Source organism: Anser cygnoides, chromosome 9, assembly GCF_040182565.1.
Source record: "Anser cygnoides isolate HZ-2024a breed goose chromosome 9, Taihu_goose_T2T_genome, whole genome shotgun sequence".
Classification (NCBI taxonomy): Eukaryota; Metazoa; Chordata; class Aves; order Anseriformes; family Anatidae; genus Anser; species Anser cygnoides.
This window is the reverse complement of record NC_089881.1, coordinates 4,378,038-4,401,052: the sequence shown is the minus strand read 5'-3', so window position 1 is coordinate 4,401,052 and position 23,015 is coordinate 4,378,038. Positions and strand designations below refer to the sequence as shown.

General features: G+C 39.8%; 1 long non-coding RNA gene across 2 annotated transcripts; it reads left to right on the top strand.

Annotated features, from left to right (window-relative positions):
* The first annotated feature begins 869 nt into the window (after positions 1-869).
* On the top strand, positions 870-22,218 carry LOC106036253 (uncharacterized). Of its 2 annotated transcripts, XR_001207198.3 has the most exons (5): positions 870-1,494; positions 9,133-9,213; positions 17,903-17,989; positions 19,102-19,190; positions 19,722-22,218. It is a non-coding gene; the product is annotated as an uncharacterized lncRNA (long non-coding RNA). The 2 variants fall into 2 exon arrangements; XR_007163031.2 differs by lacking the exons at positions 870-1,494; positions 9,133-9,213 and adding an exon at positions 16,762-17,411.
* The last annotated feature ends 797 nt before the right edge of the window (positions 22,219-23,015 follow it).

Sequence of the window (23,015 nt, the reverse complement as noted above, 5' to 3'; positions counted from 1 at the left end):
AAGTTGGAGTGGACCTTGTGACACGTTAACACTAGGTCAGTGGCCATGGTGTGGCCTTTCAGAACTATCTATGGGCATACTGTCAGTGGAGATCATGAGTATTAAGAAAATGCCCCTGAAACAAGCCCTGAGACTTATGAAGAGCAGTTGTTCTGTAAAGAGCAAGCACACAAAATGACGAGAGCCTAAAAACCCACGTGGAAACAAACAGTAAGTGTCATGGCCTATTCTGTCTTTCTACACAACAGAGGGACAGGTCATCTTTGTCAGAGTTGATTCAATTTGCTGCTTTCACCGTATTATTTCCATCGTTCGACTCACAATGTTTTCCTGAGTCTGGCCTGATGGTCTCTGAAGGCAGATGACTAATGTAGACGTGACTGATCCAGACATCATGCTTGTGATGCTTATGAGAAGAGTTTGGTCAGGGTCTTTGCCCAAATGGTAACTGAGAACTTTTGGGCAGATGAGATAGTGCACCCAAAAGAAATCAATACATTATAATTTCCCTGGGTTAGGAAGGTTGAAAATATTTTCAGGAAAAATATTAAAGAAAAAAAAAGTATTTCCTTATATGTTATAGATATTGAGTATTTTGTTGTTTTCATTCTGGAGAGGATTCTCACAAGTGCCTAACTTGTGCCTAACTAATCAGGCAAGTGAGTGTATTAACTTAAAAGCCATACACCTGTAGGCCACCCTTCTGCCCTCTCCTGAATAACTGACCTTGCATCTCACCTGGCAGCAACACTTTGCTGTCATTCCTGTCCTACTGCAACACCCCTGGTCGTGTGTGTGTGGTGTCAGGCCAGTATAGACACTCACTTTCCTTATCGGTCCTGACCAGCAACACCTGGAGCCTCCAGCACCCACCTCACCTGCCGTGGGCCCAGGAGCTGCATTTAAACTCAGCCCAGGGGGCTTGTTCCCTCCTTAAGCAGCTTGGAAGTAGGTCTGGTCTCCAGTTCTACTGCAGCCCTGTCCTGCCTGGTGGCTGTGGGCTTGGCTGGTGAGCTGGGCTCCTGGCTGCTGCTGTCTCAGCATCTTCAGCTTACTGCTTCACGGGCTGAACAGAAACATCTAAGCAGAGGTGAAACCAGGAAGAAGCAGAGTTAAAGCAGCATTTTCTATGTGTTCAGGAGAGAGAAAATAAAGCACTGAAAAAATTGCAGTTTAATCCAAAAAAATAGGAAATATTTATGAATAGACTGGATGTGCTCTAGTAGAGGAAGTAAGAATTACAGGGAGGCAATAAATATTTACCAGTATCTTAAATAATACAGTTAAATAACACTGGGAAAACAGCCGAAGATACTGTTATAATTTAAAGCCAATGCAAAGAAACTTGGTACACTTGATGTATTAAAAAAAAGCAACCATTTATTGAGGAAGTGGGAGAGTAATTCCAGGTACTCAGAGCACCTGCGTTGCCTACATAGATGCCTGACACTTGTGAAACAGCTCTGAGGCTTATGGTATGCTGGACTCACCAAGGTATGCTGTAAATAGATATTTTTTTCCACACTGAAAACAGTGTACTGTTTTGGGATAACTTTTTGGTTTGAAAACGTGTTCTGTTGCTGTGACTTCAGTTTGGCGCAGGGGATGACTGTTGGCAGCCACCGTGAGACATTCTCGTCCTTGGAGCTTGGGCCCCAACTATGTACTTCTGAAGTCTGGATGTTTTGCCGTTAAAATGTTCCTCACTAGCTTCAGAAATTTGGAAATGGTCATGGGAGTTGCTGTTTTTTGTAACAGCTACTAAAATCAGTGTTGTTGCAGGGCTGTCCCATGGCGAGCTAGCTGCTGGGGTTTATTGGTTGTTTGCAGGGCGCTGTCAGATGCGGAGGGAAACCGGGTGGTCACATAGGAAGGCACACCAGTCCTGGCCTGTAATATTTCCTAGTATTTTCCTCCTGACCATGTGAATCTCTTGCCTTGCTTTATAAGCTTCTAATTTAAATTCCACCAGCACATGGTGCAGCAAGGTCTTTGGCCTTGAGCAGGGCCCCTGGCTGCTGCACAAGAAGTGGTGTGGTGGTGTGCAGCAAGGCAGCACGTGAGGGCAGTGGGCAGGAACCCTAGCTCAGCCCCAGCTGCTCTGCTTGGGCTGACTTTGGGCAGGTTACTGAAGCAACTCGTGTCCCTGGGCTGCTAACATCAAATCAAATTCCCTGCTATTTGTGACAGCGGTAGCAGGAGAGGAATCTCACTCGATACGGAGCTGTGGGCATTGTGCCAGGGGACGTGTGCGCACTGAATCTAGAGCAGGGGTGGCAACACACCCGTGTTGTCTGTGAGGTGCTGTGGTGGTCGTGGGAGGATGCTCGTGAAGCCTTGCACAGTAATCTTTGAAATACCCTGGATTTAATTTTGGTGTCAGGCTGCTTGTTTCTGCTGAGAACAGTTTACAGCGGAGATGTGTGTTTATAGAGAACTGTTAGGCTGCCCTTTAAAGTGTTTAAATAATATTGTATCAACATGGTGCAGACTGATATGTATCTTAGCAACTGTGTCACGTTCATGATGGGCTAAAAATCCAAACAGGAATCAAACAATCTGGAGCCTCAGAGCTTAGAAAGCTGAGAACAGGGAGAAAATTACAAGGTTATTCTGGGCCCAATGGCTGCTCCCCTTCAGCTTCACACTGTGCTAATCATAAGTTAACAAGTACCTTGAAACTATAATTAAAATGGAAGATGTATATACACATCTCCAGAAATGAATACCATAAAGAAACTTCAGGACAAGACAAATATTGAAATACCAGAGGTACAATTGATGTTTGAAGGAAGGTTAAGTCTAAAATGAAAGAAAATACACTTGCCTGCTTTCTTGTGTTCTACTCATTTTCAGTTAGTTCTTAAGACTGGAAAACCCTGTATTTGAACACTGTATATTTACCCCAAGTGCTCTTTGAGCAAGAATAGAGGTGCATCTCTGTCCGTAAGTGTTAACAAATGCATGGCATGGTGTTACTATGGTGTTACAGAGAGGTGCAGCGCTGAGCTGTGCAGAAACCTGCTCCAGAGCGGTGTCTGCGGGCCTCTTGTTCTCAGGCAGGTTGAGTAGGTCGGAAATTGTCCCAGAGCCAGCAACAGCCACCTGGCATCACATTTCAATTATCTACACTTACGGTCACCCCCTGCTTATTGTGTGACTATTTTGGATCCTTCCTGACCCTATGTATGAGCCCTTGTGTTTAACTTCAGGAGGCTGGGTTGGTACTGTCTGCAGTACCTGATACAGGTCTGCAATGACTCTTACACCAGGGAATGAAACCTCCTCCGTAAGGCACGTTTCAGCTTTCGAAAATGTCATGCAAGAGTTGTTCAGATTTCCCAGGTACTCATTTATACAGAGATCTATGACTCAACTAATGGCTTGTATGAAGCTGATATTTAAAGGCATTATTAGTTAAGCCTATTAAGTACCCCAAGGATGATTATAGGTCTGAGTTTCTAGCTGTCAGTACCTCATCAGAACTTTCACTCATCAGGTGTCTCTGCTGGAATACTTACAAGGCAGGATTGCACTTGCTTTGTTCATCTTCCTTTCCAAGAACAGAAAACCACAAAGATTTCAGTGCTTCTGCTCGATTGCTACAGGAATGGTAAAAAGAAATGTGCAAGGGGTTGTGTACAAGGCTGACAAAGGATCACAAATCCATGAAGTAGCTTATTAACCAGGTGATACCATGTCTTAGCTCCAGACATCCAGAAGTGATTTCCAAGCAAACTATTTCTGCTGCAGCAGAGGATGTTCCCACTGCACCTGTCCTGTAAGGGATGAGAGATGTGAAGACTGTTCTTAAAATAAGAATTGATACCACCAGGGGAGGAAACCCTCCCATCTGTTCATAGCTTTTACTTTTTTTCCTTTGAGTCTTGATTTTCATTAGTGCTTTTCTGCTCCCATTGCCTCCCAGGAAAGATGTACTCAACTCCACTTGCTACTCCCCCATCCCCTTGCTGGGTGGGATAACAGCTGGTGTTCACAGAAGCCTTGGTCCATGGCGTCACTCCAAATGCTTGGTGCTGCTGAGGCAAGGCCCAGCATCCTGTATTCCTGATTGCCCAGTGGTGAGAACTGCCATAACGAAGGGAGCTTGTAGCAGGCTGCACCCAGGTTCAGGACATGCCAAAGGTGTAAACAGCTTAGAGTGAGGTATCACCTGCAGGAGGAACCCAGGCTCCCAGCCTTTTGAGGCATGTGAGTGAACAGTAAAGAAGCTTTCAATTGAAGTAGCTTTGTCCCTGAAAGCTTATGCCGAAGAATTTAGGTGTCCGTTCTTAGATGCTCCTGACCTAAGAATGAGATGGAATCGGATCTATCTGATTATATCACCAAGGCCAGCGGGCACGCTGCTTTCTGATTTTCTAGAGCAATACTTCCCTAAGGTCAGAGTGAGCTAACTATGGCAAGAATTTATTCTGATTCTTCAAGAGGCTGCAAGTTCAGCTGAAAATGGGAGGATTTGAATGAAGATTTTGTGGCTACATGGAGAGTAGGAAGAAATACATGAACTTACTTGCATTTTTGCAAGGCTTCCTCTTTTAGAGTAGTCTTTCCAGAGGTGTTTGGCACAGGAAAACCATAGTTTCCTAGTAAAACATACAGTAAACTAGGTGGAGTTGTTACAGCATTTGATATGGTTGTGTTTTTTTTTTTTTTTTTTTTTTTTTGTTATTCAGCCAAATTTAATTCACATAAAATTGCTGGTATTTATTCTACTTTGACTTTTTGGTAAAGCCAGGACAGGTGAATTTTCAAATGATGCAAAGTGTAAAGTGCTGTTATATAGTACTGGCTACATTGCAGAATAAGGGAAATAGAGCTGTATTTAACTGTATCATTTAAGATATTTTGCATTTGATGTTCCTCGCTCAGAGATTCATAATTCATTATTTGCAATTAATGAATATTTTTGACTCATTCTTTGAGCACATTTATCTAGAGAAGTGACATTGATCTGTTTGTGTCATGGATTTTCTAAGGAATACTTTCAATAATTGTTAAGAACCACTGATATTAGACTTAAGAAAGAAAGAAGAAGTAATGTCCCAACCTGAAACCAATACAAAGTTTGTTTTAGGCATTAATGGTTACGAACTTAAAGTTCCTGAATGAATCACTGCAGTAAGTACCTGGGAGCCTCAAGAGAGCACAGGCAGCCCCTGAGGTTCCAGCAGGGCTTTGGGAGGAGGTGTGCTGCGTGAGAACAAAGAGTTCACTTGGCACATGGAGATTAAGGGATCAATTTAGTAACATGGAGCAAGAATACAGCTACTAAAGTTAAAAGGGCCTTGAGCTTGATTCACTGCATGATGCTGAGGGGGCACAAGAGGGTTCTGTGGTTACACTGCTTATTGTTCCATGTAAACCTCTAAAGAGTGGAGGTTCCATTTAATCTTTAGTTACTTCAACCTTCCCAGTTCTTGTGTCATGTCTGAGGCTGGAAATTTTACTGACCGTTTATACTTGGTAACCGAATCTCCCAGCTGATGACTTGAACCTCTTCCAGGAAACACAACGGGTGGTCTAGGCATATTCGTATGTTAAGACAGACAGCATTTCACCTTATGAGGCTGAGGACTTCTCAAAGACCCCAATGGCTCCAGACAGGCACGTGAAATACTGGGGTATTGGGAGGAGCAGCAGAGATGGGAAAGAGCAGTAACTCCGAGTCGGAAAGGAAGCTTATTTTTAAGTTATTCCTTTGGAAACGGTTTTTATAAAAAAAAAAAAAAAAGGATCTAAATAGAAAGGCAATGTAATGATTTCTCAAGAGCTAATAACCTGTTCCTTTCAACATAAAAAAAAATTAGTGAAATTGGTATTATTGGATGATAAAATCCCCTGGGTCTCTTAAATAAAATGCCCTTTTTGGTGAAATCAAATATTTTCTATGGGAAAGAAAGTATTTTCCCCTCAGGAAAACTCTGTCTGAAGAAAATGAAATTGAGTTCTTTGCCTCTGAATATCTTTCTGTGAGAGGAAGATGCTGAGTACCCTGCAGCCTCCCTGCCCCTTCAGCAGCCAGTCAAGGGAGGGAAAAATATACCTGGGTGCTCTGCTTCTCTATCAGTCTAGACTGTTCCTGTGAAAGTGCCAGGATTTTTTTCAGTAGACATCATGAAGAGAAAATTTCATGTGATTCTCCCAAAATAATGCTTTTTAGAATCCCCTTTCTTCAGAGCAACCCCCCAATTCTGAGTTTTTACCTCCCTCCAGAGCAAGGGGGAAAACATTCAAAACTTTATCGCTTTCTGCAGGAGTGGATGACACCTTCCAGACAATTCTGAGACGTTTGCTGGATATTTGTCCAACATAGCTATTATGTAAGGAGTGCCATGCTGTGAGAAGGAGCGTTGTGCCCGGTGGGGGTGAATGCTGCCATCTCAGTGGGCCTGCCCCAGGATCAAAGATATTACAGGCCTCGTAGGCAGCCTCCTTCGTCCTGGAATCTCCAGCTGAGCTTCACAAATAGTACTGTGTTAAATTCTGAGAGCTGTCTGAGATTCCTTTTGTCAGCCAGTTCAGATTTTTTTTCACTGTTTATCTCTTTTTCTGGATTATCTTCCCTTTTTTTCTATCATGTTTCTCTTTATGTAGCACCTACTTTTTTCCTATACAAACTTCCTTCTTGGGGGGCAGGGAAGGGGCATGACATGAATCTGTTGGATTCAATCCCATTTCCTACTGATAACAGCATTTTAATCTATTTTACATCATACTGAAAGATGCCTTCCAAGATATGTCAGAAGAGAAGCACTAGACAGTGACACCAGTATTCCTTCTGGCAAAGTAAAAAATGAAATGGCATAGCCTGAATGCTTATGCCATGGATGATTAAAACAAGCATGCACTGTCTTAATACTAAAAGTCTCTCTGTGGATGACAAGGCAATAATATCAGTACAATTCCGTGATGTATGTATTTGTTCTCTTCGCAAACTATTGTGGTATAAGGGCCTTGGTGCTTTTTGCTCTTGTTGACTTGTTCCCTATTCTGGAATTAATTACATTGACGATTCCCTTGAACTGATATTTACACAGTACTTTCCTATTGACAAACTAGTTATTGGGCCACAAGTGGGAGTAGATCAGCCTTCGGTTGATAAATTCAGAAATAGTCATATATGTATTTGCCCGCGCTCCTGCTTGGCAGGTACATATTTATTTAAGCCTGCAAGCCTCCTCGATTTTAAATGATATTTTTTGGTGATTGCCTGTCAATTTCCTGAGCAGTACTTTTTTAGCAGAATTTCCTAAAATAGTAAAATTTTCCATCAGAAAAAAGTAACCACATTCACTTCTGACTGGGCTGATTAAGGAAAAAAAAAGATGTAGTGATGTTGGCAATCTTTTTGTTTGTAGATACTTCTAGTGAGAGATTTATAATAATCTGATGCTTATGATGCGCTAAAGTAACTGAGGGTTTCAAAGAAATATTAATTCTTTCACCTCTTCTTTGAGGTGAGTCTAGGTCGTGGTTCTGAACGAGCTTTTGTCTTACCTCTACAGTTACACAATTTGACACTTCAGGTAGAACTCAGTGGATTTGATTACATGAGAACCTGTTCGTTTACCTTTTCTAACTAGACTACTTAAAATTGCTTTTCATGTCCATTATTTTTTTTTAGAATGACACTTTAAATTATATGACTGTTTTTTCTCCTAGACCTTGTTTAACATTCAGCTTCCATGTTTTGGTTTAAATCCTATGTTGCAATGTTCTCATTTGTTTTGAAATTAGCTATGGTTACAATATTTGGCTTCAGCTTTTTTGAACACATTGGAGTAAAATAGTATTTAAATCAAAGATTAATCATGTTGAGTTTTGTCATTAGAGAGTTCCATCTGCTAAATTTAAAATTACTTTAGGTTGAGTAATTTCAAGTATTACCAGCAAGACATTTAAGCTTGGGCTTTCTTGAATTCTCTGTTGCTTGAAATCAGAACTCTTCTGCTTCCTCTATACTTGCTGTCAAATCACAATACGATATTTACAAGAACACTTTGTTCAATTCCATTAGTCACAAAGATACAACCAGATGACATTCTACTTCTTTCAGCACCTGGAAAGCTTTTATTTAAATCTGCCAAAATATATAATTTGTCATTCTTTCTGAGATATTTTACAGCAAATATGCAACAACGACAGTTCTTCTGTCTTGTTGGTTATCACTTTGTCCATGCCTGGTTACTGGACAGGCTGTGTTTGAGTAAAGGGAAGTATGTACTGGTAACTCCTCTCAGTCTCTCATCAGCAACACTTGCCCTGATGCCTCAAAAGAGATTACACTAGGACCACAGATCTCTCTAATTTCATGAAGACTGGGTATTGTGCTCATTTATATCTTTTATTTCTAGATTGTGGACAAAACTGCTAAAATGTTCACTCTGGAGAGCACTGCATGCACATAAGAAACCATGCTGAAGCTGGTGAGCCTCTGTGTAGAGGCAACAATTAGCTGTCATGATTAATGATTTCAGAAGTTAGCTCATGCTTGTGTACTTTGCAGGGTCTTATGACCAAATGACATTCTTGGGTTTGTTTTGATTTTTTTTTTTGTTGAGTGGTAGTTAGGCTAGGGGCTACCGCCTAGCGGTTATATTAGTGTATTTTGTATCCATTTTCTCTTAACCATCAAATTTGCATGAAGCAAATTTCTGTAAATCATGCTTATATATTTATTGGGAAAGTTTTCCAAGTATTCTTGTAAAAATTGGAAAACTTCACCTTGAATTAAGTCTGAGCAATCAATGTCTCTTGTGAAAACTTCCATTGAAGACTATTTCAGGAAGGAGAAAATAGGTAGTACAATATCTCCAGTTTTATAGTCAGCAAAGCAATTCATTTTTCATGTTATCCTTCTAATTTACTGTCCTATTGTTCATTGAATTAACCAGCATGTTGGGAAGTTAATTGAATATCTTGGGTCAGCAAGCAGTACTGATGAGATGCTAATCTTGCCCTGACCTCCCTAGGTAGATACTACTGCAAATAGGCAGGTGAACTATTTGGAGCTCCATTCTGTTTCAAAGATACAGAAGAATATGGAAGAATAAGGCTTGAATTGCTTCTTTTGCTGGAACTACAAATAACTTGCAACTCTTCTCATTAAAGGGAAGCACCAGAGGTGATGTCACTTCCTTGAGAGTCATCCTGAGCTGTAAAGCCATAGCAGCCCTCATCGTTAAATATAAGGTAAATTCCAAAACCAGTACCCCCAAATTGTTGTGTCACTGGCTTTCTATACCTCTTCACATTTAACCTTTTGAAAGTTTTTATATGAAACTAGTTAGTTCCAGGACTTTGCCTCTAATTACAAGTAGGAGCCAACTAAATTTCTGGTTGCAAAAGCTGCACTTCATTGGAAAAGCTCAAGTCCAAACCCTTGAGAACCATGCCATATTTTCATTTTACCCTTTCCTTTCATTTATCCTCTGTGTGACGATGAGCTGAATCTTTAGATGCTAAATTTCACCGAAGAAAAAAAGCCATGTCTTAGTTTGTGTATTTTCAATGCAAAATTTCTGCTTTTTCAAGGCTGATTAGTTGAGAAAAAGATGAAGAACCTTCATTCACGATTGCATAATAACTTTCAGTATCTTATAATGGATTTTTAGCATCTAATATAGAAACTAGCAATACAGTATTACATTACTCTGACCTAATTCAAGAATCAGTCAAAATAAATGTATTACCACTGTGGAATTTAATCAATACAAATATATCTTCTGTTTTTATGCAACAGCAAATGCCAGAACATGTATGGACATAAACTGAGGCAAGCTGCGTCAGCTGAAGTGTGTACACTAAGAAAAAAGACAAAAGTTTAACAGCTTCAAAAAAAGTCAATACAAAAATAATCTATTATTCCCTTTCCTTAGGGTCATTGAGTTTTACAGAAACCATGAGGATCATTCATTAGAACAGTGTTTTCATGCCAATTGTTATATATCAACAACAAAAACCACTTGCAGTTACATGATAAATATTGCTCAGTGAAGAAGCACTTTAAGAAAAATGTGTAACCATGTAATGATTTTTAAACTAGTAATCAATTTTGTATGTCTTAAAATGGATAGGTCTTTCTTGAGTTTTGTTCTTAAAGAGTAATATAGTGCTTTAAAATGAATTAAATACACAGTGAATGTGGGCATGGTAAAACTACTTTGATGAAAACAAAAGTGTGAATCTGAACTGCTCTGATGTGCTGCAGTGTGACTCCGGGCTTACTGGAAAAGTTAACTAGAGCGTGAGCTTTGCTTGTGTTTCTGGTTCTGTCACTCCAGATCATCCCAGGTTTCACGAGTGAAAGCTGTTATCTGTTGAAAGACCATTTGTAAATAAGCATGGATTACAACAAGTTTTGGTGGTTTTGCTGTCACTGTTGCACATACTTTGTTTTGGCAATTGCTGCTTTGATTTTTTTTTTAAGCAATGAGGAGGTAGGAGGCAAGCTGGCTGTGTGCACACCTGCTATGTGCCAAAGGCGTGTGTGGGATCAGCTGGCATGTGGAAATCCCTTCCTGCCTTTGGGAGTAACAAGCAGAATTTCCAGTGTTAGGTTGAGTATTGAAAAACTTGAGAGGCTCCTTAGTCAGACCTAACTCATCTTAGGGAGCAGAAGCTCTAAGAAAGGAATGGCTGAGGGAACAAACCTCACTCCAAGATTTAATCATGCATATTCTAGGAGATTTTGGCTCTTCCAACAAATTTGTCAGAAGCAACCGTGAATTTGGGTAAGTTAGAATAAAGGAGTTATTAGGAATTGATTGGATTTTTTTTATGTCCAATTGTCACTTATTTCAGTCTTGTGTAGTTTGAGCGTATAATCAGTCAACCTTGGAGCATATTTTCTTGATATAAAAAAAAAAAAGAAATACATTCTAAGTCATTTCCAGAGGTTTCAATATAAAAATCAAACTTCTGCTAAGTATAAAGTTTTTTTGCTAGTCCAAATGTGCTCAAAACCTCTTCTTGAAAGCACTGACTGTTGCTAGTTCAGCGCTAGATCATGAGTCCATATTTTGTCAAAGCAATTTCCAGTAGTTAACTTAATGCCAGCCTCAGTTTCTGGAATGGAAGCACAGGAGAATATTCATACATAAATTACCCTTAACCTCCATTAAGCACTTTGTAAATTAAGTCCCAGGTTCACAAGGTTATTTAAAAGCAGACCTCATATCTAGTTGCCTAATTCTCTGAGGGAGATTGAAACAAATGTGAGTTAAGTGCTGATAGAGAGTTCTGGATCTTGGCCTAAGTGAAAAAGGCTTAGCTTAATTTGCCTTAGGTCTACCTTTCTCTATCCCATAGTAGTAACAAGGCTAAGTCTTCAGTGTTCAGACATGGAAATTTAGCACTCCACTGTTTACTACTGAAGTTCACTTCTGACCAACAAAGGAAAATGCAAGTCGTGCTGTCATTGGGACTGTTTGTATGTTTATAGTGTAAAACTTAATTTTAAATTGTTTTGGTTTTGTTCAAGCATGATCATGCAAGATACTTGATGGGTCACAGGAGAGTTTGCTTCCTCAGTGTGTTTCTTCTGGACCACTGTAAGTCTAAAGCCCATTAAATTGGGATATAACCAGGAATAATAATAATAAAAAAATACCAGCTGAGCTGAATCAAATGAGAGTAGTGAAAATGAGATGTGCAAGTTAATTTCCTTTTTTTTAAAAAAAACTTAAGTTTTGTTGTGGTTAATGGAAAATAGGGAACACTTTCTAGTTTTAATTTCATGATCTTTAGCAATAGGTGGCCTGACAAACAGAATTTTACTTAGTTGTTGAAACAGCAGCAATACTTTGACCCCAGCCATCCAAAAATGGTCAAAAAATTGCCTTTAGTAGGGCAGGGAAAGATTCCCTGACCTGGAAATGTCTCCAGGCAGGCAAACACCTGTATCACTTCTATGCTGCACTTTGCTTTTCAGCTTACGGATGGCTGGAGTGCAACCATCCATCAGCAGCAGAACAACTTTATTCAAAGGCTAAAGAGTTCTTAGCTGATCCAATTTGGTGTATATATATATATGATTGTGATACATGTTCATGTAAAGGTGGTGAATAAATGCCTTCATTTACCCTTCTTTCTGCAGTTTTGCTATGTGTGTTCTACAATAGTGGAACTACAAAACCAGTCTCTTTCTGGGAAACGGTATCATCATACCTGTTGGCTTCAGCTTCTGGATTATTCATTTTCCTGTAAATTAAATTTCAGGATAGATTTGATTGCAGTTAAATTTGATAGAAGCTGAGTATAGACAATGGATAAACTATGAGTATAGCCAAAGCAAACTAAAGCAACTGAGCTCTGCCTTGGATGCCTTCCACAGTTTGCTTTCCATTGTATTAGTACTGATTGATCCCAGAGTGCAAATTAATTTCTGAGCTCTAGAGGTTAGTTACATACCAATATTATTCTGGCATCATATCAGGAAAAAAAATCAACACCTTAGTTCTTATATCTTTTTAGTAGACTTTTTCCTTGGTTTGAGATAGAAACTAAGGCTATGGCAGGTGGATTTTTTTGTTGCTTACCTACAAATCTGGTTTTCGCATGTTTATTTACCATCTGAAGCTCAATGTGAACAACAAAGTCAATAGGTTTTTCCCTGACAAATCTACTTTATAGATAACTATTCAGTTCCTTAGGGACTAAGTGAATATTTCTTCTTTTGCTACCCTTATCTTCTATTAAGATTCCTTTTTTCTATTCTTGTTTGTGCTGTTAATAATAAATAAGAGTTTTGAGAGTTACTGGAGGGGAAGGAAAGTTGGGGACCTAGCATTAAGCTCAATGAGTCTAAACATTTATAAACATGTAACATGTAAGATACTGGCAACTTAAGTATTCTGTGAATGTAAAATGATTAAAACTACTCAAATTTAAAAAGATGCTAACTAAAAATGCGGCATTACAGGAATTTCACAGCTGCATTGTGCACTCAAATTAGGGAAAAATAGGGTTTTGTTTAACTTCACATGTGCTGATTATTGTCATGATCATATAGTGTTACAATCTAAAGATTATATTTAGTATTGCAATCACATTATGGGCTCAACTCTGACAACATAAACTTCTATCTAGAAAACGCTTCTATTTTATTTTTTTAAAATCTGGCTTTTTCTTATTTCATATTGAATAGTCTGAAACTTTTCAAAATTTTGTGAAAAGCCTGAGGGTGACAGAGGCAAGCTCAGTTGTCTGGCAGTGAAGACATCCCCTCACACCTCACACTCCCTAACTCTGTTATTGGTCTACCCTTGCATCATGGACCTGAGAAATTTCAGACAACATTGTTGCAATCACCTGTGCATTTCAAGAAGGTGGTATTAAAACATATATTTAGGAACCATCTTTCAGAACTGGCAGTATTGCATATGGTATCTGCCACTATAACTGCAGCATTTGCTGAAGTTTGCCACAGAATGTCCAACATAGCCACAATTTCTGCCTGCAATTGGAAAAGAAGATACTTGTGGTTAATTTTTGGTAACAGTTTACATATGATAGTTTTTGCTTTCTTTCACTTTTTATTCTGTCAAAGGATACATGGGCTTATGTTGATAAAGCTTGGGCTTTGTTCAGAGATGTTTAAGGTATTGCCAGTATTCTGGGCCAGGTCTTCATGGTTATATTTTGTCTTGTATAGCTCAAGCAAAAGTCATGGGGTAAAAAAAAAAAAAAAGCTTTATGTTGCTACTGTGCTGTCATGGGGTAAAAAAAAAAAAAAAAAAAAAAAAAAGCTTTATGTTGCTACTGTGCTGTTTTAGTCCAGAGAAAGCTGCTGTTTAAATTGTGTTTAAAACCCTGGCCATTATGTTGCTTCCGTGCTTCTCCAGCACAGGGTCATGGGATTCTTTCCTTCACTGCAGCTGTTATGTGTGCGAACTGCCAGGAGTCTCCTGGAGAGAGCCTACTTCCACCAGCTTCCAACAACTTTACTCAACCATGAAACGTATACCTGTACTTACTTTGAGATCTAGCTATGCAGGGAGAACAATTAAAGAAAGCTGGCTAGTTCTTTTACACAGGCTGTACCTAGCTGTCTTTCACTGCCCAAAGACAGGTAAGAAGTCACTTAAAACCAGTGAAAACAAGATGAAACAAGATGCCCAAGTGGAATGAAATAGACTTAGGGTAGGCCTTGCACAGTACAGAATAAACCTTTCTGCTGTGCAATCTTTGGGGGCTGCAGTAAATATGTTTATTATGGTGTCTTTGAGCTGTCTGAAAGCACAGTCTGTTGAATTACTTCTCTGATCATTTAAGATTATATATCTGAATTTATACTTCCAGTAAGATCTGTTATTACTCAAGGAACGAAAGCCCAAGAACAGTTTTTCATAGGATTGCTTTAAATATTTGGTTTTTGATGTGGCTCTTTCCTTTTGCCTGACTAATCTCACCAACAATTTGGTATCTTTTCCCATGATAAACCAACTAGTGCCAAATAGTAAATGAGATGGATGCTGAGTTTTGGGATAAAACATGACAGTTCAACACATTCAGGGACTTCTAAAGTTTTAATTGCCGTGGAGGGAGAAATTGCTATTCATGAGAAAGAATTGGGGTCTTAATTCATGGGTGGCACATGCAATGGAAACCCAGCAAGTCTCCAGGGGGATACTTGCCACATCTTTAGTGTTCAAAGCATGTATATTTATAGCATGCGATGACAGAAGCCAGGGGAATAATGGTCTGCTGGGTTTGCAGACCAGCATGGGATACCCATGCAGTATTGGCAAGCAGAAGTGGAGGACAATGGAAAGTGATCGTGTTTTAGTGAGCTTATTTGGCAGGCTCACTCCCCTCCATCCCACTTAACGCTCTCAGTCGACCTTGTCTCAATCTCTTATTTCTCCCAGTCCTGGTTTTCTTGCATCCCTTTTTTCTTCCCATCTGACTAATCAGTCAAATGGATGATCTGCTGCAGAGAGATCCTCATCTCTCAGTGAGAGCCTACAAGTGGAAGACAAGATGTGCAGGAAGCAGTCTGTTTTCTAGAATACTCTCTGGCCAAGATTTCATAGAGGCTAACAACTACAGAAATAAGCTTTGCATTTGCTCTTACTTTGTTTAGACGCTTTTCTTTCATTTTCTTGGCTAGTGCCTTCCAAAAAACTTCCTGTATGGTTGCAAGCTGTGGATATACAGTCTCCTTCTGTGGGAGGCTCTGCAGGAGCTAAAGCATGTCCAATCGCTCTCCAAACACTGTGGTGGGAGCAGGCTTTCTGAAGGATAAGTTGACTGTGGCAGACTAGAATGACTCAGCCATAGTTTTAACCACTAAGGATCATGTAGCAACATATTTTCAGACAAGAAAAATGCCAAGAGTAAACCAGATGAGTTCTCAAACCACACAGCAGAATGAAAGTGGTGGTTATGATACAAGCTGTTTTATCACCCTAGCAATTTTCCAGTGGTCTTGACTATAATTTTAGTAAATCCAGCTGTAGTGTTTAGTTAAAAAAAAAAAAAAAAGTTTGGAGTTGGTTTGGGGTTTTTGGTTTGGCTTTTTAGTTTTGGTTTTCTTTAATTGACTGAGTTTTCATGTTCTGTAAAAGGTCAGAGATGAATGGGAAGGGTTGATGCATTTCTCTGTGAGCTCTACCTGCCTCTTTAAAAACTGTATTTTGTTCCTACTTTAGCCTGAAGTTGGCAATTTATCTGTAACAATCTGTATCTTGTGGTCTAAATCAGCCTTACTCCAGCAGAGAAAGAGAGGCTTGGCAGCTTTGAACTAGAGACATAAAAAGTAGCAAGGTTGTTCTTTTATAATCCCATACCATACTTTTTACAAGTCTTCTCTCTAATTGTGGTGAACATGATGGCCACCCTCCCTTCAAAGTCCTCTTACAGGGAGCACATCTTTTTATTTCTGGCTGGCAAATGAGAGGGATAGCCTGGCACAGGCAACACTGCTGGAACTCAGCTGCCCCTGCCAGCAGTGGCTCCCAGATGCTTGTAAGATCACTTCTGAAACCATGATAGTCTAAGAGGGCGGCAGGATCTGTGGGAAGAAGTAATAGTTTTTATTAGATTGATATTTGTGGAAAAAGACAGGCTTTCAGGCACTCAGCCTGTCTTCAGGTCTGAAATTGGCTTCTTTTCTGCATAGCATGCCCTGGGCAGAGAGGCTGAGTGCCTGCAAACTGCTCAGCTTTTTTTATTTATTTTCCAGTGGTAATGAAGGCTGGTACCTCTCCCTACAAATGCTGACTTGACTATCAGATAGTATTGAGACTTCAGTGGGTGGCAGAAGCTAAACTAGTCTGCATTACTTCAGCACAAACCTGAGGTGGAACAAGTCAAGGGTGACTCGAATGGGTGTGAGTTTCTGTTCACCTGAACAAGTCCAGGGCTTATTTCTCCCTTTGTATTGCCTATAGCAATGACCCTGTAGGGAGACAAAAATTGAAATTCAAATAACAAAGGCAATACCAAGTCGTTTGCTAACACAACATATTCCTTAGCTGCTGGTGCACTTTTTATACACATATTTTCTTCCTCTTGAAATTAGGCACTGTTTCACAGCAGGTCCCTTAGTAGATTCCTTGCCCAATTATACTGTAGCTGAATGATAAAGTTGTTACAGGTGTGATGACTCCAACATCTTCCTCTTAAAGGTCTGTATAGTTCAAACAACACCTCCTAGAAACAACAGTATACGTATTGCCATGACTTTTTAACTTCTGCATAGGAATACATGAATATCAAAACCAAAATACACTTAACAAGTGTAGATCCATTGCTGTTGCCTGTTCTGTTTTTCCCATATGTTTGTTTCTGAGCAGCTGAATACAATGAAATTCATTTTTATTGCTAATGTCTTGAATTCGGCTCTGCAGAAACCTTGTAGTGGCACCTGCCAGGTGTCTCTGCTCATGGGCAGCCTGGCCAGCTGCTCCTCACCCTGGTATATGACTCTTAGAAGGTGAGAAAGATGTTTCCTGGAAGGTATTAGTTTCCTGGGATCTTGTTTGTGCCTGTTAAAAGGCTTCTCGCTAATTACTGAGTGAGTCATGCAATCCTATTGAATTACAGTATACGCACCTGTAAAATGCTCTGCCAGATAAAACAGCTTTTCTCAGGTATATCTGGATGTATCGATGTCAAAGACAGCTTTGTTTGGGATGGGGTGAAAAGTTTTACTTCATGTGCAATATCCAAGTGCACCCACAATTGCCAGATTAACCACCCCCAGGTGTGATAAATGTGCCAGCCTGAGCACCTGGGCCTTTCTTGGAGCTGCTAACGTTTCGGGCCACGAGGCTTAGTTGTCCTGGGAGCTTCGCCTTCCTGCTGCCATGTGCGGGGCAGGAAAGCTGTGGGCAGTGTGAAGCTGGGTTTGGCTCTGTGATGTGCAGCCTCTGGGTGCCTTGGAGGTGAGGGGGCCTGGGGAAGGGGTGCAGTGTTACTTAGTAGTGCTACCGAGATGTTTCTCTTCAGTGTGGTAAGTTAAAAATCCCCTGGGAGCTGAGCTAAGCGCTTGCTAAATGCTGGGGTCTTCCAAGGATGTCCTGTCATGGCTTGAAAAAAGACTAGGGACCAAGTGAGAAAACTATTCAGGGTTAGCACTAATACTAAAGAATCAGGATAAAAATCTAAGCTTTCAGATGACCCACCTATGGCACTGAACAAGTGAGAGAAGTCTGAAAGGGCGTGTTTGTGTGTGTGGCTGTTTTATCGGTTGTTCCCAAGGAGCTGGGGTTTGGATGGAAAACGTGGGGTCCTTGCTCCCGTAGACAGACCCCCTGATGGGAGGCAGGATGGTGTGGAACAAAGGTGGGCTAGCTCCGGAACAGGCTCAGCGGCCCACTTGCAGGCTCTGGAGGCTGGGGCTATGTTGCTAACACAGCTCTCCTTTCCCCTTTAGGGAAGGCAGTGGATGTGGACTGAGAAGCAAGTTGTTTTTTCTAGAGCAAGGGAGACTTGCAATGAAGTACCTGGAAACTAGGTGAAGGTAACTCAGGTTCTTTTATGTGGCTCACTTCAGACACTTAAGATTGCTATCTAAAAAGCCAATATTATATATAAATGTGCTTGTATTTAACGTTCATTGGGAGCAATATGTGATCATCCTTTAGATGTCTTTTTTTTTTTCTCAGAATATCAGTGGTATATGAACTCTAAAAGGAAAACAATTTCATCACTATTGCCTGAACTTCTTAGAGTGACACTATTTTTAATTTTTCTTGCAGCTTTGAGACAAATTGTACCTCTATCTTACGTTGGCTTAGACTCTTCCATAATTGATTCAAAATGCAAAGGACTTTGAAACAATGTTTTTAGTTACGGTGTGTCCATTTAACAATATCTATCATGGATAGAAAATTCATGAAATTCATGTGCTTGAATGTAATAAAAAAACAGTGGGGGAAAAACACTTGTTCTGTGAAGTATTCTGATAGTCCTTCAAAAATAAGAGCAGCTTTAAAATTTTAAGCTTGTACTGTTAACAGGAATAAGCTCTGAAAAGTAAGGTCTCTGAACCTTCATTATTTAACCCTGTGAGTCTAACACGGTAATTCAGAAAAGTTGTAATTCACTTTAACTACATCAAATATAATTGCTAATGCTAGAGCTGTTTATACCACACCAGTGATCTCAAAACTGTGGGCTCTTCCATGGCTACTTTCATCAAGACTTAATCTGTGATTTATAACTTGTAGTAATGAGTCAGACTTTTGGTGGTTTCCATGTTGCATCTGGAGGAACTGTTACTTTGTGAGCTAAAGCCATAGTTATTTACCCTGTGAATAAATCCTAAAAGTGGCTTGATCGTTTTATCCGGGTTAGTGTATGACTGGACACACCTAGCTGCTTCCATGTAGCTTCTCACAGTACATGTTAATGAGGCAAACTTTCTTGTTCAAAAGAAATTTTACAGAAACTTGAAATGTTTTCTTATGTCAAAATTATTTTTGTTTCTGGTTCTTGCTTTATACAAAAACTTAATGTTTCAAGCTTATACAGATTCTTATGATTTCCCTACAAGTCTTTTGAATTATAAGTAACAAATTTTCTTCAATATCACTGCTTCATGTAATTTTTGAATCTGGTTTTAAACTTTAGGTTGAATTAATTAAGCACAGGTATTTCTATGCTGACCTCCACAGTAACTCTGATTGTCTGTTCTCCTGGAGTGGAGAAAGCTGTGACAGGTGAGGGAGACTGGGTTTAATTTCCTTTGTACTGATCCTGTATTCTTTCACCTAGATGTCACTGCTGAAACTGTTTCAGAGAGGTAGAGGCACCTGCTACAGCAGCTAGAGCAGGCCTTTTTCCCCATGTGTTTCCCAGTCCCCTGTACACAGACACTCCTTAGCAGAAGGCCAAAATCTTCTGCAGTAATTGTGCAATGCATTAAACATGAAGAAATGCCTTGTCATCTCTCGTGCCTGAGGCATGGGTTTCGTTAAATATATCTTCACAGTGTGCCTGGCTTCTAATTGTTAATACTGGTAATTAAGTCACCCAGATTTTTAATGAGAGTCTTGAACTTAGCTGCCCTGGATCTTGATCTTGTATTGTTTCTGTCATAAAGGAACAGAAACCCCCTACCCTCATTTTCTCTAGTATTTTCCTTATCAGTAAAGCAACCAACTTAAGTGGCCATAATTTTTGAATGTTTTTATGTTAAGGCTGTAAAGTAGGCAATAACATGCCCAAATGTTTTCATGATTATTTTATAGATCTTGGGTTGAATTGCTCTCTACTTGTGTGAAACTGGCATCACCTGTGTCCGTGAGGTGCAGTGATATCCATACGCAACTAACTTCGGGAGAAGCCACTGAGCCCAACATGCTGTAGCCCAGTATGGTAATTGATTTGGCCTAGGAAGAGAACGTGTGCACTGGTCAAAGAAACTTTTTTTTTAAAAGAAAAAGGCAGTCAGCCAGAATAGATGCATATGTATGAGTACACGTGTGTGTATGTACACAGCTCAGGAGAAATCAGTGAGATCCCCAGAGAATCAGAAGAAATAAAAAAGCAGGGTACACGTGTGGGGAGCTGAAAAGTGATTGCTTTTTGCAGTTTCTTGGGAGACATCTTGACACAGAAACTTGCTCAAGCTAAGGAGTGGGTTAATAGGTGCTGTTTGGAGTGATTGCTTCCCATGTATAAGTTTTCAGAAGTTTAGGGGATTATACTGCCATTTCTAAAGAGCACCAAGTAGAACTAAATACTTGTTTGCATTTATTTTCCAACAATACAGACCTTACTGGAAAACATCTTTCCTGTCAAACTGACTTTTTAAGTATGGGTGAAAAATGTCAAAAGTTTGTGGTTTTGTTGTTAGGGAGATTTTTTTTTTAGGGTTCTGGGAACTGAAATGCAGCCTAAAGCTAAAAATGACACGCCCAAATATGAAGTTTAGATAAAATCAGGCATTCTAAAAATACTTGAACTTGGTCTAGCTTCTTTTAAGTAAAGGGTAGTTATAAGAAATTCTTGTTTGATAAAACTGAATCCTGACTTTAGTCATGTCCAACATTACAGTGGTGGAAGCATCATTGAATCCCAATGAAGAAAAAATACAAACTTTTCTGTATGGGCTTGTGAAAGAATCTATGAATTATATCGATCCCAGGGGGGGAAAAATCAAGCTTCACAGTAGATGAAGGCTGTAGTAAAGCCATAGATATTAAAGCTGCATGCTTTTAAATCTATGATGTTATTTTTCATCCTGTCAGTGGGAATTACATACCAAGATGTCTATGTGCTTAAATTGTTTTTAAGTTTTCTAATTACTTCATTGTTATAAAGCTACTATATTTAAGTAATTAGTTCTAATGTGCGAGGACAAGTTTATGGGGATTTGTTCACTGAGCATGAACATCGATAGGTCAGGAAATGTTCTTGAATGCGTAGAATTGACATTGTCCCTTTTGGTGTGAGATTTCACAAAGCATACATCAAAATACAAAAAATGGCAGAAACCCACAATTTTAGAGTACATGGCAATGCAGTGCCTTGACAAATTTCCACTTGGTCTATTAATTTCTCCGGGTGAAGGTTAAGAGATGACAATAGTCAACAAGTGTTGTAGGGGAAAAATAGCTCTTACATTCAGCAGGAAAAGACACAAATCCAATGACAAAAAGTGAAGCTGTGTTAATTCGGACTAGAAACAAGGGAGTCTCTTGTTAGCAAGAATAGTTATGACTGGAGCAACTTCCCTAGACACGTGGTAGTTTCTTCAACATGTAGAGTATTCAAGCTATGACTGAATATCGCTCTAAAAGATGCTATAACTCAAACACAAATTATCAGCTATTTATCTTAGATAAATATCCCTACTGAGCTTGAGTTTTATGTATTTGCTTTCTGGATCAGGTAAACAAAAGCACCTATGTGCATTTGAATAACATAGCACATAGAGAAACTTGGACCTGTGGATTTTCTGAGCTCCTCTTTTACATTGCTCACAGTTCCATGGAACAGTAATGGTAGGAAAATGTTATTATCAGCTCACTTCCCTAATTCCACTGAAGTATTTGGTGAAATCCTAGTCAGGTTACGGCAGTATTCATGGCTATCTGCTAAACTGCTATAGGATAATGAAATCTGAAGGACAGCTTATGATATCAATAAAAACAACAGATGTTACATGTGGGCAAATGTAATGAATTAACTGACAGCAGCTACAATTGATTGTTAGTGTAATGGCCCCAATTTGCAGATAGTTTAATAATGGATAATGCATAAAAATGCTTACTGAAATCAATTGGACTATTCAAACTGTAGTAACTTGAGACTTGTTTCTTTCTAATTAAAAGACCAGGCCTTAAATCAGCTTGTTCAGATTTGCATCCCCTTGCTGTGTTTAACAGCCTATCTTAACAGATTCCCAGCACTCATACAAGAAATTCTAGCATGGGGCTTAGTGGTGGTGATGCTTCTGAAGTCAGAGCTCAGTTGTATTTGTGTTATATTGCAAAATGGGAGTACAAGGAATGCTGTCTTTAATCCATGTTAAAGCAACAGATTTCACCAGCTAAAGATAGAGGTCTCTGTAGTGAAAGAGTTGTTGGCCTTGAGTGTGACTTTCTTTAAAATAAGAATCTCGAAGGACATCGTGTTCTCTTCAAGGTCAAACTGACATGAGCAAAAAAAAATCTAGATGAGTTACAGAAAAATCTATTGTGCTCTCTGTACAGACTCCTTAAAGGAGCATGCCAGGTTTGACATCATGGAATTCAAAGCAAAATCTGACTCTTATTAACTGTAATTAAAATGTTATTTGTGTCAGCTAAGTACATAATGCCCCTAAAAGATTTTTATCTTGGGATCTGCTGAGGTTGAGCCATCTCTACAGCAAATCCTGAGACTGTATTTCAAAATTCATTAGATCACACTGAAAAACCTGTTAAATCCCATTAACCCAACACATCTTAATTGTCAAATTCCCCTTAAAATAGGTATTTATTTCTCTGAAATTATTGTAGGAGTAATTCTAATTTGTGAAGAGCTTAATTCTCCATTTGGTAGCTTAATGTAGCATGGCCATGCAGACTACAGAGCAGTCTTGTTTTTTCCTATAGGGGTGCACTTCAACTTCACACAAAAACTGCTGTGGCCCCAGCTGTCCCTCCTCAGGGTAGCATTAATGAGTGCTGTGGGCCCCAGTGAGATCAAGTTTTTCTCTTGTAATACCTTTGAGATGGGATCTTGGGGGGGGGGGGGGGGGGGGTCAGAATGGGATCACCAGTCACTCTTCCTGGGGGTGCTGTGAGCTCTTCCACTGCATCATACATAAAGCAGGGACAGTTTTCAGGGCATGGCTGAGGGAAACGTAGTTAGAGGTGGGCAGAGCCTGCTTTATGGCTCAAGGACTGCCTTGGCTGCTGGGCATCTGCACAGCCTGGGGGAGTCCCTGCCAATGCTTGCATTGTGTTCAGGTGGCATTTCTGGGCAAGGGAGAGAAGTAGGGAGAAACCTGGATGGCCAGCAATAACACCGCAGGTGGGATGGGGTGCCCTAGC